Source organism: Asparagus officinalis, chromosome 2, assembly GCF_001876935.1.
Source record: "Asparagus officinalis chromosome 2, Aspof.V1, whole genome shotgun sequence".
Classification (NCBI taxonomy): domain Eukaryota; kingdom Viridiplantae; phylum Streptophyta; class Magnoliopsida; order Asparagales; family Asparagaceae; genus Asparagus; species Asparagus officinalis.
In genome coordinates, this window is record NC_033795.1 from 69,444,538 (window position 1) to 69,462,405 (window position 17,868).

Here is a 17,868-nt window from a genome sequence, read left to right on the forward strand (position 1 = left end):
GGATGCCAAACCTGTCAAGCAACAGCAAAGATGGTTTCGTCCGCAGATAATGGAAGCCATCGAGGCAGAAGTTAAGAAATTAATCGAATCAGGATTTATCTGAGAGGAGCAACATCCAGATTGGCTAGCCAATATCGTTCCAGTCATGAAGAAGAACGGTAAAATCAGGATTTGCATTGACTTCAGGGACCTGAATACGGCATGTCCAAAAGACGACTTTCCTCTCCCAATCACGGATGTTATTATCGACAATACATGCGGATTCGAGAGAATGTCCTTTATGGATGGTTTTTCAGGATATAACCAAATCAAGATGCACCCAGATGACGAGAAGAATACAGCGTTCAGAACGCCCCTCGGTGTCTTTTGCTACACCGTGATGCCTTTCGGTCTAAAGAATGTAGGCGCCACTAAGATTTTCCAAGAACATCTCAGGAAAACAGTCGAATGCTACGTTGATGATTTGGTTGTAAAAAGCCGCAACAAAGAAGATCACATCAAGGACTTGAAGACGATGTTCGATCTCATGCGAAGTCATCAATTGAAGATGAACCCTACTAAATCCTTCCTTGGAATGTCTAGCGGAAAATTCCTTGGATTCGTCGTCACCACTAAAGGTATACATATCGATCCTGACAAAGTGAAGGCGATACATGAGCTGCAACCCCCTAGAAATTTGAGAGAGCTCAGAGGATTGCAAGGGCGGCTAGCTTACATCCGGCGGTTCATCTCAAACCTTTCTGGGAAGTGCCAACCATTTTCTAAGCTAAACAAGAAAGGGGTGTCATTCATCTGGGACGACGCCTGCCAAAAAGCATTCGAAGATATCAAAACGTATCTGACGAATCCTCCTGTTCTCGTTGCACCGAAATCGGGTAAACCGTTCTTGATTTACATCAAGGCGATGAACCACTCGATAAGTGCTTTACGTGCTTTACTAGCATAAGACGATGATAATGGTCATGAACAGTCAGTCTATTACCTAAGTCGGACCTTAATAGGTGCCGAGTCTCGATATCCGATGATCGAGAAAGAATGCCTCGCATTAGTATTCGCAATGCAAAAGATGCGGCATTACTTGGTTGGACAGACGATTTACGTCATTTCCAATGTTAATCCAGTACGGGTGTTTATGACGCAACCGGCCTCTATGAATTGGCGGCTAGCGAAGTGGGCCCTTCTCTTGTCCCAATACGATTTGCACTTCAAGCAACAGAAGTCGATCAAAGGACAAGCGATTTGCGATCTTTTGGCGGCAAACCCGACCACAGATACGGCAGAAGTATATGATGACTTGCCGGATAAAACCCACGAGGTTAACACCACATCACACCAACAAGTATGGCAATTATACTTCGATGGTGCCTCAAGGGCAGTTAATAGAGTAATAACCCCGGGATGTCCTACAGTTTCCTCTGGAGTTGGAGTCGTCTTAATCTCCCCGGGAAAGCACGTGATGCCTCGGGCTTATTCATTGACTAGTCCGTGCTCCAATAATGTTGCCGAATACAACGCGCTTCTCATTGGACTCAGTTTCGCCAAAGAGCTGGGGGTCGAATATCTCGAAGCTTTTGGAGATTCGCAATTGATAGTCAACCAAGTTCGCGGTGAGTATGAAGTCAGGAATCAAGACCTGATCCCGTACCACCAGGAAGCCATCAAAATGGCAGAATCTTTCGAAGAATTCTTTATTGAATACATCCCTCGTCTCCAGAACGCTTATGCAGACGCACTGGCGGCACTAGCAGTATCACTGGCACAGCCTCCCGAAGCTGAGCTGTTAGTCACAGTACGGACGCATCAACTCTGCGTACCCATATACAGTACGGAGATTGAAGAAGAAGAGGATAGAAACGTGAACGCCAAAGAGGTGAATTCAACTCAAATTGGGTCTGAGTCCCGAGATTGGCGTTTTCCCATCATTGACTACGTCCAGTATGGTATTCTGCCAGAAGACGTAAAAGAAAGGGAATCAATCCGCCGAAGAGCACCAAGATTCTTCTATAATACCGAGACCCATACGTTATACCGTAGAGGGTACGACGGTCTTTTACTCCGATGCCTTTCGAACAGAGAAGCAAAGGAAGTTCTTAAGGAAGCACACGAAGGAGAATGTGGTGCGCATCAGCCCGGTCCTAAACTGTATGATCGCATCAGGAGGATGGGATATTTCTGGCCAACGATGGTTCGTGACGCAATCGAATACGCACGAGAATGCCACGCTTGCCAGATACATGCGAATTATATGCATCAACCGCCAGAGCAGTTGCACACGTCAACCACGTCTTGGCCGTTCGAGACTTGGGGCATGGACATAGTCGGTCCTATTTTTCCCCCTTCAGTCAAAGGTGATCGGTTCATCCTCGCGATCACAGATTATTTCTCAAAGTGGGCTGAAGCGATTCCGCTTAGAGAAGTGAAGACGAACAACGTCATCAATTTCATCAAGCATCATGTCATTTACCGACACGGCGTGCCAAGAAGGATCATTCATGACAACGGTCCACAGTTCATAAGCAATGCCTTCGTCAGATTCTGCGACAAGTTCAAAATCGAAGATGTTTCGTCGACAGCTTACTACCCCGCCGCGAATGGATTAGCGGAGGCGTTTAACAAGACGATCATCAAGATCTTGTCAAAGCTCGTGAAGACCAATAAACGAGACTGGGACGATAAACTCGGTGAAGCACTCTGGGCTTATCGCACCACCATACGCACGCCTACGGGAGCTACCCCGTATTCGCTGGTATACGGATGTGAAGCTGTGCTACCGCTGGAAATTCAGATTCCGTCCCTTCGGATCGCCCTCGCAACGGAGATGACGACGGAGGAACAACATCAGAAGCGTCTCGAAGAGCTCGAGAGGCTGGATGAAAAGCGTTTGGAGGCTCAACAACACATCGAGTTTTACCAAGCCAGGATGTCAAGGGCTTTTAACAAAAGAGTCCGACAGAGAAGCTTCAAGGAAGGAGATCTGGTCCTCGCTGCTCGCCGACCAATAATTCTCACCTCCAAGAAGAAAGGTAAATTCGAACCCAAATGGGAAGGACCGTTTGTAATAGACACAGTCTATTCAAACGGCGCATATCGCCTGATTACTCAAGAGGGCGCCAGGCAATTAATGCCAATAAATGGGAAGTTCCTGAAAAAGTACTATCCCTAGTACATTCAGGATAACTCATTTACCGGGAAGTTCCTCGAAGAATATTACACTTAATATTCTAGAGGATAACCCAAAATCATTGTCACCACCAAAATCCCTCACTGATCAATTTCAATTGACAGTGAGTCCACCAAAAATGTTTTTCTGGCCCTCTTGATTCTTTCCATGAACAAGAGGTCCACTTTCAGTTCGGAGTCCCTTTTCGATAAACGAAAGAACTCCTTCCCTTTTTCTCTTTGGTTAAACCTTGTTCATGGTTATAACCGGAGTTGAAAATACCACTTCGATAAACGAAGGACCCATTTTCAGTTTAGATAACTCATCCTATAAAAGGCAAGTTTATCTAAATTTTCCAGATTCTCGGAGTGGACACCCCACTTCTAGTTTCTTCTTCGCTGGAAATAGAATATAAAATTCTTCCTTTCCAGAATCAGGGAATAGAATATAAAATTCTTCCTTCCTTGTCTGTTGGGTTCGCCTTCACCCTAAAAGAAGACCGGGAAATAGAATATAAAATTCTTCCTTTCCCGCACCAACCTTTTCTAAGAATCTATCAATCTAGGATTCATCCTAGGAAGTTTATCCCGAATCCTAAGCAGGGATAAGTCTGCGCCTAACACGCGCTGCCGGTTTAGTCTTTTTCCGCACAAAAAGACACCAGAGTCTGATTCTGGGGTATTTTATCCTGAAACCTAAGCAAGGATAAGTCTGCGCTTAACCTGCGCTGCCGGTTAGTTCTTAACCGTTAAAAAGAACACCCGTCCACATATTCAACATTGTGGCAGGTCGTCATTAATAACACCAAAATCCATGCCTTACACGCATGGGGAATGTCATCCTGAATCCTAAGAAGGGATATGCCGACGCCTAACACGCGTCGCCGGTTTAGTCTTTCGCCGTAGAAAAAGACACCAGAAGACCAGTCTGGGGTATTTTATCCCGAAACCTAAGTAGGGATAAAGTCAACACCTAACACGTGTTGCCGGGTAGCCTATTCCCGTAACAATGGCGAAGTCTATGTATTCGACATCATAGCACGAAGTCTAAGAGAATTCATTCTCTTAGCACAACGTTACATGCGAACGGAGTTAGACAATCCGCATGCTAGCCCGACTCAAACGGTAGTCGGTAAAGGCTAATCAAACCCGTTGAAGGCTGGGGGTTAGCCAAAAATCCTAAAGTCAACACCTAACACGTGTCGCCGGGTAGCCTATTCCCGTAACAATGGCGAAGTCTATGTATTCGACATCATAGCACGAAGTCTAAGGGAGTTCATTCCCTTAGCACAACGTTACATGCGGAACGGATTCCGACAATCCGCATGCTAGCCCGACTCAAACGGTAGTCGGTAAAGGCTAATCAAACCCGTTGAAGGCTGGGGGTTAGCCAAAAATCCTAAAGTCAACACCTAGACTCTGGTTGCAACGCGTTGACTGGCGTTGACCTAGGGTTATGCGTTGACCGGCGTTGACCCTTAGGGTTTCGTGCATCGAATGTTAATTGGTGTCGATTTTCATAAAGACATCCAATAATCGACGAAAACGGGCGAATTCGGGCTCAACATAGGCGTACGGGGACAAAACGGGACCCGAGACACCCGTGGGTGTCTCACCCTTGGCCGAGACACCCTTGGGTGTCTCGGTTCTAGGGCCGAGACACTCCCCCTCTCTCCTTTTTCTTCTTTTGTTTGTTTAGTTTTCCCTTGTTTTGGTTTTATTACCTCTTTTGTTTTCCCCCTTCTTTTCAAATTTTCAAAAGAAAATCCCTCTCCTTCTTTTGTTTGTTTAGCTTTCCCTTGTTTTGGTTTTATTACCTCTTTTGTTTTCCCCCTTCTTTTCAAATTTTCAAAAGAAAATCCCTCTCAAACTCCTTCTTCTTCCTTTCATCTTTCCACCATTGTTCCTCTCCAAAACCCATACCAAGTTTTCGGATTTTTGTTCCCCTCTTGGCCGAGTTTGATCTCCTTTCAAGCTAGGGTTCCTCCTTCATCCTCAAGCTCAAGAAAAGCCTCTTGATTTGGTAAGTTCCCCTTTACAAGATCTCCTTTTTTTTGACAAGATTGTAGCTTTATGTTTGTAATGGGGGTATGCTATGAACTCATATGCAAAGATTACAACTTTTTGTGCTCATGAGTTAAAAGATAGGCTCTTTGATGATGGGTTGTGGATACACAAAGCTTTGGGGGGTTTTATGCAAAATTTGCAATGTGGCCGAAATTTTGGGGGGGCCTTTATGCAAAGTTACAATATGGCCGAAAATTTGGGGGGCTTTTGTGCACAAGAGGGCTGAATTTTGTAGGGGTTTTTAAGGGGTGCTTTATGCAAGAAAACCAGTGTTGTTTGAGGGGTTTATTTGCAAAAAGCAACCCACAAAGTGTAGAGGGGTTTATTTGTAAAAGGGCTAAAAGAGGGGTGCTTTATGCAAGAAAACCAATGTTGTTTGAGGGGTTTATTTGCAAAAAGCAACCCACAAAGTGTAGAGGGGTTTATTTGCAAAAGGGCTGAAATTTAGGGCTGAAATTCCAAAGTTTAGACCACAATCCGATAACCAAAGTTTTGATAAGGGTATGTGGACGTTAAATTGGAATTTGTGAAAGGGTCTATATGCAAAATTGGCTCAATTCTACAAAAGGGCTTATTTGTAAAATTAACCGAAATTGTGGGGTATCGGGGGGTACTATATGATCAGATATGATGACCATGACCCAACCCGGGCGTGTCCTTGACCCGAATTTGACCCGAATTTTAGCCTTGAACACGAAGGGTATTTTGGGTATTTCACCAAAATTCACCACGAAATATGACAATCATTGTTTCGCATGCACGAAATTTGTAGGTTTAACTAGACTTCAATTATGAAATCCTATTTATACACAGGATTTCAATTAAAGTTCTTAATTTCCCTTTTAAATTTCGCGTATTCGTATTTTAGATTGTACCTGACTTGCTGCTTTTCATTGCAGATTTTCAATGTCTCCACGCCGACCTCGACCTCGAAGGAGTCGTTCTCATTCGCAGCACAACGAGGAAGAGGTTCCCGCGACATCTTTCCCCGCGGCCTCTTTCTTTGGGGGTGAGAAGCGGTCTCTTTCTTCGGGGGTGAGAATTTATATTTTCCGTATCCCTGATTGACCTCTTCGCGGGTCATGAAGGAAGAACCGACACCCTCCTTCGCGGGGGTTAAGGTTTCAGACTTGTTTTGCTTAGCCAATTCAAGTCTTCCGGTATATTGGGGCGACTTTGTGTCGTCCTACACCTTATATATCGGTGTATGTTACCACGTTATTCACGTGATGATGCATATCGTTCTTCCGGTGTAGGACACTCAAAATCGTCTCTCCAATTATTCCGTGAATAAGCTTATCATTCTTCTTATGAGATGGATTTTCTGACTCCACCCTTGTGCTTTATTGCAGTTGAATTTCCCGCGGGTAGCCTTCCTCCTCATGCCAACACTGGTTGTAGCCGGGAGGTCTTCTCTTCAGCTTCTCTCAGGCAGGCCGTTGGTCCACTCCCTCGGTTTGACAGAGATCGCTCCGATGAATCCTGTCGTCTGATACGGGAAGGAGAGCGTCATTGCTTGCGCCAGCTTATTACAGATGCTTCCTTTACCGCAGATTCTACCTCCACTCAGGCTTTAAAGAAGCCGAGCTTCTTGTTCGGAGATCACGTCGAGGATCCTGCTACGCTGACCCTTGTCGAGGAACATTGGCTGACTCTCGACGGGGGAGCTTGTTTGTACCTCCCCTCGATTCCACGCCAATATTCTTTCAGTCACTTGAAGGGGCAGGCCGTGGAGCGACAGATGTCTTGGCACCTTACTGATGATGCTGAGCGAGTTCAGTGTGGATATGCCACTCACCACAAGACTCCCGGCTCTAACGGATATCATGACGTTCGTGGTCTTCGACCCGGGATTATGGGCCTTGACACTGCACCCCCAGGCGAGGTATCAGTAGCTGCTCCTACCGTGAGTAATCGTCTGGCTCTTCTGGGGAGACGGTTACCTCCACCAGAATACAGATGTTATGGTTGGGCTTCCTCATTAGCCAAGGGGTGGTGGGCCCGCATGACTAGTTTTGTCTTAGCGCGCTGGGAGAAGGATTTGAAGAGTAGTGGATTATATGCACCTATACGAGCCACCATGCACGGAATCCCGGTCAGCTGTCGCCATTTCTTGGCGTTGCTAGAGACCTACATGCCTGACAGTAACACCTTCCTGACCAGCGGTGGCGAGTTAGGGTTGGCCTTGCATGAGATGCATCAGGTTTCTGGGCTTCCGATGGGGGATTGTCCCTATCAGGAGTATTTTCCCTCGAACCAGCAGCTGGAGTGGATGAAGAAAGATACTCCCGATATGTATGACACTCTCTGGGATCTTACTTGCCACTATTATACTTCCTTGGTTCAGACTTCTCCCCAAGCGAAAAGGAAGAGGCAGATCAGCTTGAAGCAGTTTGCTAGCTACTTGTTCCAGAACTTGGAGGGTGATTCCAGTGTGCCCATTCGTGAATTAGACGTGTTGACCCCTTCTGCCGTTAATGAGTTGTTGGAGAAGGCTGAGGCTCGTTCTTACACCATTGCCAGTGCTGAGGGAGCTTTTCCTGCGGGGACCAAGTTTCGTTCTTTCCTCTGCCGTGCACAGAAGTCCATTGGGCCAAGAAATGTGTTGTCCCGCACCAGCCTTCAGACGCTCTTCCTATCGAGGTGCTCTTCCCTGCAGTTCAGCTAGCTTACGGGAGAGAGCTTTCCCTGCTCCCAGCGATGGTTGCTGGCATCCATTGCGGGCTCAGGTGTCTAGTCAACAGTTTTACCCAGATGGGTTCTGAACCATCGACTGAGCTTATATGTCCGAAGGTCGAGCTTCCTTATGCATATCTGATGGCGTGGCTCGTTCTTCACCGTCCTGACTTGATGTCAGCGCCCAGTGTTGTTGATGTCCCCGTTCCTTTCATGCAGCTGTTGGAGAAGAGCAGATGGCTCGGGAACAAATTCAGTGATGTTCAGCGAGAGCTTCGAGTCCGTAAGAGCTGGGAGTTCTTCAAGTGTTTTCCTCATTTTTCGGGTCGCTACGATGATGTGCTGATTGACGAGGAGAAACCTAGAAGTGACCGGACTGTTCTCGACGCTGGTTGCTTCCGATGGCTAGTGAACATCCGCGTTGGGTATCTTGTCCTCCGGGTGAAGAATCGATGCCACATAGAGCCTTACCTTCCCTGCCGTTTTGCTCGTCAGTTCGGCTATGACTAACTATATGTTGGGAATCCAAGCCGTGGTCTGCAGGTTGAGGGAGGACTGATTGACGGCGTACGAGCATGGCTGTGGACTATGGTGGGCTGCACTGGAGCCCGTTTTGCTCTTCCTTCATATAGGCGTAAGCCGCTGACCACTTTCCTTAGTTGCAAGTGGTTCCTTTCCGCCTATGAATCCATAGGTGTGAGGAGCCTTTCAGAGTTACAGTCCGAGTACTCGGTCCGGGCTACTATGATGGCTGCTCGCAGGGCTGAACTTGCTCAGAAGCGGAGAAAGGGGCATGCCAAATCTCTTCTCACAGATGATGAAGAGCTCCTTCCTATGGGTGACGACGACGAGACCTCCGAGGAAGAATATGTGGATGCAGATACCGACAGGGAAGAACTCGATACCGGTTTGTCCTGCTTCTTTGATTTTCCTTCTCCATTCTAATTGGTATAAACGACAGTTCTTGTTCGTTTAATGATCATTGTCACTTTAGGTAGGACAGTTAACGATCATGAGCCGCCAGCTTCCACACACACTGAAACGTGTGACAGGCATGTGCATGATCGACCCGTTGGTCCTAGGAGGGTTGGCGCCCCGAAGAGGAAGAAGACCGTTCATAAGTCCCACGATGGTCAGCGTCCTTATGGAGTGGACTTAGGAAGTACTGCCGATGGAGGGGAAGGTAACATTTTATTGCTTTAAGGTGATTTACCTTTTGGGATTCGTAACCATGTTTTATGCTCCAGGGTTCTTCGAAGAGGGAGAACTCCCACAGGATCCGGTATCTCCTGGATCTGAGAACATGGATTGCTTTATGCAGTAGATGTGCGATGCCCTTCATGACGGGTCTCTGGGCATCGATCTAAACATCGATCTTGAGCAGATGAATAATGTTGAGCCCACAGTCCCATATTCAGGTATATCTACATCCAATGTTACTTTCCTCAAGCATGGGGAAGGAAGATCTTCCGTTTTTTGCTGCAAGTATTTCTTCGGGCTTTCCTCATCTTTCAACATTCAGATTACCCTGCAGATGTCGCGATGGAAAGGCCAAGCTTCTCGAAACCCGATGCTGGCTTATTAGCTGACATGCTGGCTGAGCAGACTACCAGAGGAACCAAGAGACCATTCTTTGGGAATGATTCATCCACCGGTATATATCTGATTCCCTTCCTCTTGCCCGATCTTTTATCTGACTGACGAAGGATTAATATTGCAGCGCCAACCATTGGGATTAGCCCGATATCGATTCCTGGCATATCTAGCTTGCCTCGGAGTGACGGACTCGCAGGTACGCATACGATTTAGGGATATCGTACTTCTCTATGTTCATCTGACTGTTGACTAACATACGAGTGCAATCATAGGACCAGCCACTGGGACTGATTCTCATATGACTCCTGGCATTCCTCAGATGCCTACGGATGATGGATCTACAGGTATGCAGATGATTCTATTATCCTAATCCTCCTTATTTTGTCTAAATTTTCATTTTGACTAATAAGAGGGTGCCACTATAGGACCAGCCGCTTGGGCCGATACTCTTATGACTCTTGGCATTCCGGCTGCATCTGAGGACGGGGGGATTGTAGGTATGCATACGATCTTCTTGTCCCGATTCTCCTTATTTGTCCAAATTTCCATTTGGTTAATATAGGAGCATAACTATAGGACCGGCCATTGGGCCTGATACTACTACAGTTTCCGGGGTTGAAAATCTGCATAGAAGTGACGTCTCTCCATCCTTGCCGAGCAATCCGCCTGCAGGGGTTGATATACCCTCTTCTGCTACTTCTGCCACTGTCTCAGAGCCTGTCGGACCTCAACCTGAGGGGACGTCCGTTGGCGTTGGTATGCTCAGAACTTGCCTTTTGAATTTCCTTATCGTATTCGATAATCCGCTGAACTTCTATGTTGTTGCTTGTAGGATCTCGATCTTCCCTATACGAGCGTGTCCGCGCACTTTTGGTCGATACTGATCCTGACAGAGAGGATTTTCGTACGGACCTCAGCTTCTTCACTGCCTTTTATAACGGCCTGATCGAGAAACTTCTTCATAGAGGAGGCGGCTTCGATCAGTTCAGGCGTTCCTTTTCTTGCCACATGATGATGATGAGGGAAGAAGGATACCCGGATTTGGCCGATTCCTTTACTGCCGATTTCGCTGCCCTGGAGTCAGAGATACGAGAGTTGAAGGAATTGGAGATTAACGGGGTTTCTTCTTTCGTGTCCTCTCAGTTGGAGCATAGGCTGGCACAGTGGCGTGACCTGAGATCTTCCATCGGGTGCGAGCTTCAATCACATGAGAGCTCCATTGTGCAGCTAATGGCTAACGTGGTGAGGAAAGATACAGAGAGAGCTGAGCTACTCCGCTCTTTGGACTCGAACCGCGAGGAAATGACTAAGTTGAAAGAGGCCTTGAAGTGCGTTGAGGAATCTACTGCTCTTATTGTAGATGACCTGGCTGGACTAGAGCGTTCTTGTGAACAGGCACTCGAGGAGCTCGGATCCACCCAGGAGAGACTGATGAAGCTGAAGAGTGAAGCCGCGGAGATTTTAAGCAGTTCTGAGGAATCTGCCCGAGCTGATCTGCAGGCGGGACTTGAGCGGAGTTATGTAGATAGACTTTTTAGCTTAAAGTCTCATATTCTCAGCCGCCAGCTGCCTTCGGGCTAACGAGCTTCTTGTTGTATGCTTTTGACTCAGTCTATTAATAGAAACTCCGCATTTGCTTCTTTCTTGTGATTTTTGGTAAACCCCCAGCCCTCAACGGGTTTGATATGTCTTTACCGATTACCGTTTGAAATCGGACTAGCATGTGAATTATTAAACCCGTCTCACATGTAACGTTGTGCTAAGAGAGTAAATTCTCTGAGGCTTTGTGCTATGATTTTGAATACATAGGCTTCGTCTTTCTCACGGGAATAGACTACCCGGCAACGCGTGTTAGGCGTTGACTTCATCCCTGTCTTTTCTGAAAGCAAAGACAGAGGAAAAGTTGCTATGATTTTGAATACATAGACTTCGTCTTTCTCACGGGAATAGACTACCCGGCAACGCGTGTTAGGCGTTGACTTATCCCTACTTAGGCTTCGGGATGAAATTCCCCGTGCATCGAGTGCCCGGATTTGACAATCGTGTCTTTTCTAAAAGCAAAGACAGATTGAGAAACGGGAGAGGAAGAATTTTATATTCTATCTCCCGGTGCTGAAGAGGAAGAATTTTATATTCTATCTTCGGCCGGAAAGGGAACTTGAGGTGGGATCCCCCACCCCCAGAATCCGGAATGATGAACTGGGAGTGGGTTCTCCACTCCGAGCATCGGAAAGGTCCGAGGAGAGGAAGAATTTTATATTCTATCTCCCGGTGCTGAAGAGGAAGAATTTTATATTCTATCTTCAGCTGGAAAGGAAACTCGAGGTGGGATCTTCACCCCCAGAATCCGGAAGGATGAAACTAAGAGTGGGATCTCCACTCCGAGAATCGGAAAAGTTCGAACGACACTACCTTTTATAGGATTGGTCATTTGAACCCAAAGAACCCCTCATTCATTGAGGAGAAAACCCAATTTCAACCCTAACTTTTATAGGTTTGGTGGAAAAGGGGACAAAGGTGGATTTTCGTTTATCGAAAAGGAGTGACTCGACCTTAGTCTCGAATATCTGTAGGCTTGACTAAGCGAGATCGGGAGCAATCCTAACTTTTATAGGTTTGACTGTTCCAAGTGGACCTCTCGTTCATGGAAGGAATCGAGAGAGGAATTTGGCTTTGGTCCTAACTTTTATAGGTTTGACCAGAAAACAAAGAAAGTGGAATACGGGTAGCAAGGAAAATGCCAACTCGTATTATCACTCAAAGTGAGACTTTAATGCTAGGTGATTATGACCTAACATGTTGAGTCTGAGAAATGCCAATGACTGGCAGAAGGAAATGTTGGTGGATCCACTGTCGTTTAATTTGATCAGCGGATGGTTTGGTGAGGAAAGATTAACCTATCAGAGGATTAGATCTCATCTCACAAAAATAACTCATAAGAGTTAGAGAGTTTTTTTTTTGATAAAAATAAGAAATTCTGACCTTCAGAGTTCGAACGTGAATTTCTTATTCACCAATTCCACAATGATTGGGTTATCCCTAAGAATACCCATGTGGTATTCTTCCGGGAACTTCCCGATGCATTGGTTATCCTGAAGATACTAAGGATAGTATTTCTTTAAGAACTTGCCGTTTATCGGCATCATAAGCCGGTCACCGTCCTTGGTGACAAGGCGATATGCGCCACTCGAGTAGACTGTCTCCACTACAAATGGTCCTTCCCATTTGGGTTCAAATTTACCCTTTTTTTTGGAGTTAAGGATTATCGGTCGGCGAGCAGTGAGGACCAGATCTCCTTCTTTGAAACTCCTTTGTCGAACCTTTTTGTCGAAGGCTCGAGAAATTCTAGCTTGGTAAAACTCAATTTGCTGTTGAGCTTCCAGGCGCTCTTCATCGAGCCTCTCGAGTTCTTCGAGGCGTTTCTGATGTTGTTCTTCGGTCGTCATCTGGGTTGCAAGAGCGATCCGAAGAGACGGGATTTGGATCTCTAATGGAAGAACAGCTTCACATCCGTACACCAGCGAATACGGGGTTGCTCCCGTTGGTGTGCGCACCGTGGTCCGATAGGCCCATAGAGCCGCGCCAAGCTTGTCATCCCAGTCTCGTTTATTAGTTTTCACGATCTTTGACAAGAGTTTGATGATAGTCTTGTTGAAGGCTTCAGCTAATCCATTCGCTGTAGGATTATAAGCCGTCGACGAGATATCCTGAATTTTAAACTTTTCGCAGAACCTTATGAAGGCGTTGCTGACAAACTGAGGACCATTGTCATGTATGATTCGTCTTGGAACACCATACCTGTAGATGATGTGGTGCTTGATGAATGCAATGACGTTGCTCGTTTTAACTTCTCTGAGTGGATCTTGTACCTGTTTTTTCATCATACAAAATGATTGAAGAGGCATATACAAATAAGGGTTATCATATAGCTCTTTAGTGACATTATCAAGACACATCGAGTACTCTAAATCATCGTTTATTGATAGTTCTTCGGCAAGTTGCCAATTACAACTATTTTCCGATGATTTATCATCGTCAAGATTGATTACAATGGGTACAATGTCATTAAGTACAAAACCACCATCATAATCAAACCCAGCTTCGGTGTCAGCTTCATCCCCGCTGTCCGTTCCTTGGGCCGATGGTTCAGTATCGGATTCAGCGCCGTATAAAAGGGAATCGGTGAAGTAATTCTCCAATCCCTTAAACGGTTGCTTATCCGCAACCACCGTCTTGACTTCATTATTTGTGTCCACATACTTGAGGCACTGATGAAGAGTTGACGGGACTATCAGATTACCGTGGATCCAAGGTCGACCCAACAGTAAGTTATAGGATGTTTCCGCGTCAATCACATAACAAGTGACCTCCGACCTCAAATCCCCAATCTGGCACTTGACTCGGATCTTCCCCAAGGGCCTAGACCCGCTGGTGTTGAATCCATAAATCGTAGTGCCAGTGGATGCTAATTTGCTAGTCGGGATTCCGAGATGATGCATCAATCGGAAAGGCATGATGCTAACAGCAGAACCCGGATCAACTTGGATCCGGTTGACCATGCTGGAGCCAATGTGCCCGGTGAAGTACAAGGGCCAATCATGCTTTGAGTTCTTCGTCTGCATGTCTTCCTTGGTGAAAGAGATGCATGGAAAATGATGCGCCGCGAGATTACAGTGCTGAGCTGATGGCTCTGGTCCTTCAGGAGATGGCTTGATTCGAGTTAAGAAAGCTTCAGAATCGCTCAAGGCCTCTTGTAATGCTTTCCTTGTATCTTTGGACAGACGCAATAACTCGTATAGGGTTATCCTAGCCGGGATATTGGCCAACTACGCCATGATGTCGAAATGGGGTGGAGAGCTCGCATCTCCCGGTTTGTCTCTCCCAATCGGATGATTGAATCGAGACTGCCTCGGGTTTTGGGGCTCCTGGCGTAAAGGCTCTTTCCCCTTCTCCTTCTGCTGGACTTTCTCCGTGGCTACAGGCGTTGGGGGAATTGCTGCTATTCCCAGTTCTGCCAATGTCTTGGAAGGAGGGGTCTTGGTACCTAATTGCTCGGAAGCATTCGGGTACTTGTAATGATACTCATTCCCGCTTCGGGTCGCAAAGGCCTCCTGTTCATCTTCAGAAAGCGGGAAGGCGGGGATTTCTTCGTCATCTTTTCCTGGAATAGCAGAAGCTCCATAACAAGACTTACCTTTCCCTTTTGACTTTTTCCTGGACGAGGATCCAGTCCATTGTTCATCTCCAATCAAGTCTGGATGAACCCAAAGAATCTCACCATTTGGGGATGTGTGTGGCACAAGTCCCTTCTGGCGCTGCTTGTGAGGATCATCGTTCACCGTCTTCACAGCTGCATTTATTACTGATTCATGTTGGAACCAGTTTAAGGGAATAGAACCGAAGCTGATTGATACTGCATTTGCTCCCACTCCCTTCTCCTTCGGTTGCTTCATTGTGATGACCCCGACATCGATTAGAGCTTGGATCTTGTCCTTAAGGGCATAGCACACCTTGGTAGGATGGTGCACCGCTCTATGAAATGCGCAGTATTTTGGATCATTGACTCTCTTGGCATCTTCTTGATCCTGAATTGGAGGCAATTTGATCTTGTTATTTTCATTAAGGTATTTGAAGATACCGGGAACTTCATCCTCTCTGAACGAATAAACTTTCGGGAACTTCGGCTCCGAGGCTTTTGGCTTCGGGGTCTGTTGTTGCCACCTTGGTTGTTGAGGCGCCTTTAGCTGCTGCTGTTGCGGCTGCGCTTGCACCTCGAACGTTTGATTTGCATTCACGGCATTTGCGTGTGCTTTTCCTCTTCCCTTAGGGGCAAAGTTTGGTTGCGGAGCATTATTAGCTATTTGACCCCTTTCCGCCTTCTTCCTTTTAAGGAATCGTTCGGCTCGTTCTCCTCGCACCTTCAGATCCTTCCAGGTCTTTGACGGTGCCATTCCCATGGCTTCCAGGATGTCTAGTGAGAGATTGTTATGAAAGGTCTCGAGGATGAAATCTTCACTGACCGGATCCCTACAATTCATTGCTTTACTTCGGAACCTCTTCACAAAGTTTTCGACTGTCTCACCATTCTTCTGTTTCTCCTCAAACAGAGTGCTGATTAAGACCTCAGTGTCGTCGTCGAAGAAGTTCGTCAGCCTTTTTACCTCTTGAGCGTTCATCAACGCGTTGATTTTGCTCTCCAAGTCCTTCATCTTCTTGTCTTCACTCGTTTCTATCTTCGAGTGGCTTTGGGGAGAAGTAACGTCGTCCTCTTTTGCATTATCATCTACAGGGCCACCTCCGTTGTCGTTGTTGACAGGGGGAATAATTATGTTGACATTATTCCCTTCCCGTTCATTCTCATCTTGATTCTGATGATTGGGTCGAGTGGGTTCTCCCTGGTGAGTTGTCAGAGCCGCGATCTGCTGATCATGCATCTCTCTCATCTGCTGCATGGCCATCTCCATCTCGAACTTGAAACTTTCTTTCTGCCGAGCCAGGGCATCTTCAAGCATCTTGTTTACTTGTTCGGCGCTTATCATGAGTACCTCGCGGGGTTGTCCCTCGCTAGATACCGTGTTGTCCGATGCAATTGCAGAGCCGGCATCTGATCCTTCGTCTTCTGACGGTAATCTCGTCCGAACCCTACAATAAGTCCCTCGTGTAATGGTTCCGAACTGCAGATGAGTTAAATACCAGGGTACTAGCGGAATTGACTCGGGATTATCCCCTGTCGATGCTCCTTTGCTGGCCATATTAATGGTGACCCTCGAAAATTCTCTGTCTTTGACTATCCTTCTTCTTCGTTGGAAACGCCTAGGCTTAGTCTCAGACGTTCCGGTGGAGATTCTCTTGAACACCGAAACTCTCCTTGGGGCTTCAGAGCAACAGCATTCTGATAACACCGCCTTGATGATGTTGGCACACGGACAGTGAGGCTCCGTGTCTCGTGCGTTTCGCTTCCAAGACTTATTCGCACCCCCAGCTCTATAGTACAACTCATCAGTTTGATAACTGGAGCAACCTATAGAGTGTTGGCACGATTTCCCAGGTATAACACCATCATCATCAGACGAATATGCTTCCTTCTGGGGATATGACGCTTTATTAGCGTTCTCAAAAGTCGCTCGTTCCAGTCTACGCTTTTGGGAGCGTAAAAACTTAACGGGCTCTTGAATTTTGACACGCAACCCGATGCGGTCGGCAATAGGGGTTTTCCCTTTGTTATTTTCCTGGGGGAAATTAGAACGACCCCCAGTCGGGTTTATCATTTGGGGACCTTTCAACGGACCCAGTCGCTCTTTGATAGGTACTTTACCTCGATTCCCCGGTAAGGGACCGAGGCGACTTTTCAAAGGAATCCTGGATGTTGAAGGATCCGTGTTCTTACCTGACTCCACCGGAGGTGCGGGGGCAAGGGGAACGGGACCTGGATTTGGTGAAGGTTGGGCAGCAACATCTTCAGCTCTCATCTTAGGCGCTGGCTTTGTCTTTAGCACCCATGCCTGCTTGAGCTTTGACGGGTTTTTAACTGTCTCTTCTTTCTGCATCTCCTCCGCTTTCTGTAGGAGAGCTCGGGCATGCGCAAGCAGTGCGCGGCGCTTCTTGATTCGCTCTTCGAGGGTTGAGCGAGTCCTCATGACACGAACCCATTTGTTCGTTTCTGCCTTGGAGGAGGAGTTGGTTACGTACCGTTGTTGCTCTAGGCGCTGTCTCGATCCATCCATCGGCTCCAAAGCCTTGGCCATCTGACGAGCAAGGCGTTGACGCCGTCTTTGGCGCGTCCTCTTTGATACAGCTGGAGCACCTTCAGTAGCCATCTTCTTGGCGGAGGAGAAGCCCAGATCTGCGATCTCGACCACGTTGGACGACGCGTGGACGTCACGTGGTGCGAGTGCAGCGACGACAAGGGGATCTTGGGTCTTTGAGCCGAGAGTCCCGCGAACGTTTCTGGAAGAGGATGCCTTCCTGCGCCTGTTCGGAGAGGCGGATCTGGAGGAGGAGGAAGAGAGGTACTCTTCGAACTTTTGCTGATCGAACTCGTATTCAATCTCTTCATTCACCCGGATCTTGAATGCCGGTTGCGTCACGACGGCCTCGGCAGCGAGGCCGTTGGCTCCCACTATGGTCGCCAGCTTGTTTGCGTCGAAAATTGTTGTATTCATTGCTGTATTCATTACAACTTCAATCGTTACAATGAAACAAAAAAAGATGGCCTTTTTATAAGACTCTTACACAATGAAAACAAAAAAAAGTTACAACTCTCGTCCAAACAAACGCAGAGATCGTTTATCGGTCTTCTGCTTGCGTGGGTCTTTTGCCTGTGACGGGGACGTCAATATCCGTGGACTACCTGGCACTCAGATCTGTTCC

General features: G+C 46.9%; 1 long non-coding RNA gene across 1 annotated transcript; it reads left to right on the forward strand.

Annotated features, from left to right (window-relative positions):
* Positions 9,524 to 9,809, forward strand: LOC109829590. Its single transcript, XR_002244084.1, has 3 exons — positions 9,524 to 9,556; positions 9,623 to 9,694; positions 9,771 to 9,809. It is a non-coding gene; the product is annotated as an uncharacterized LOC109829590 (long non-coding RNA).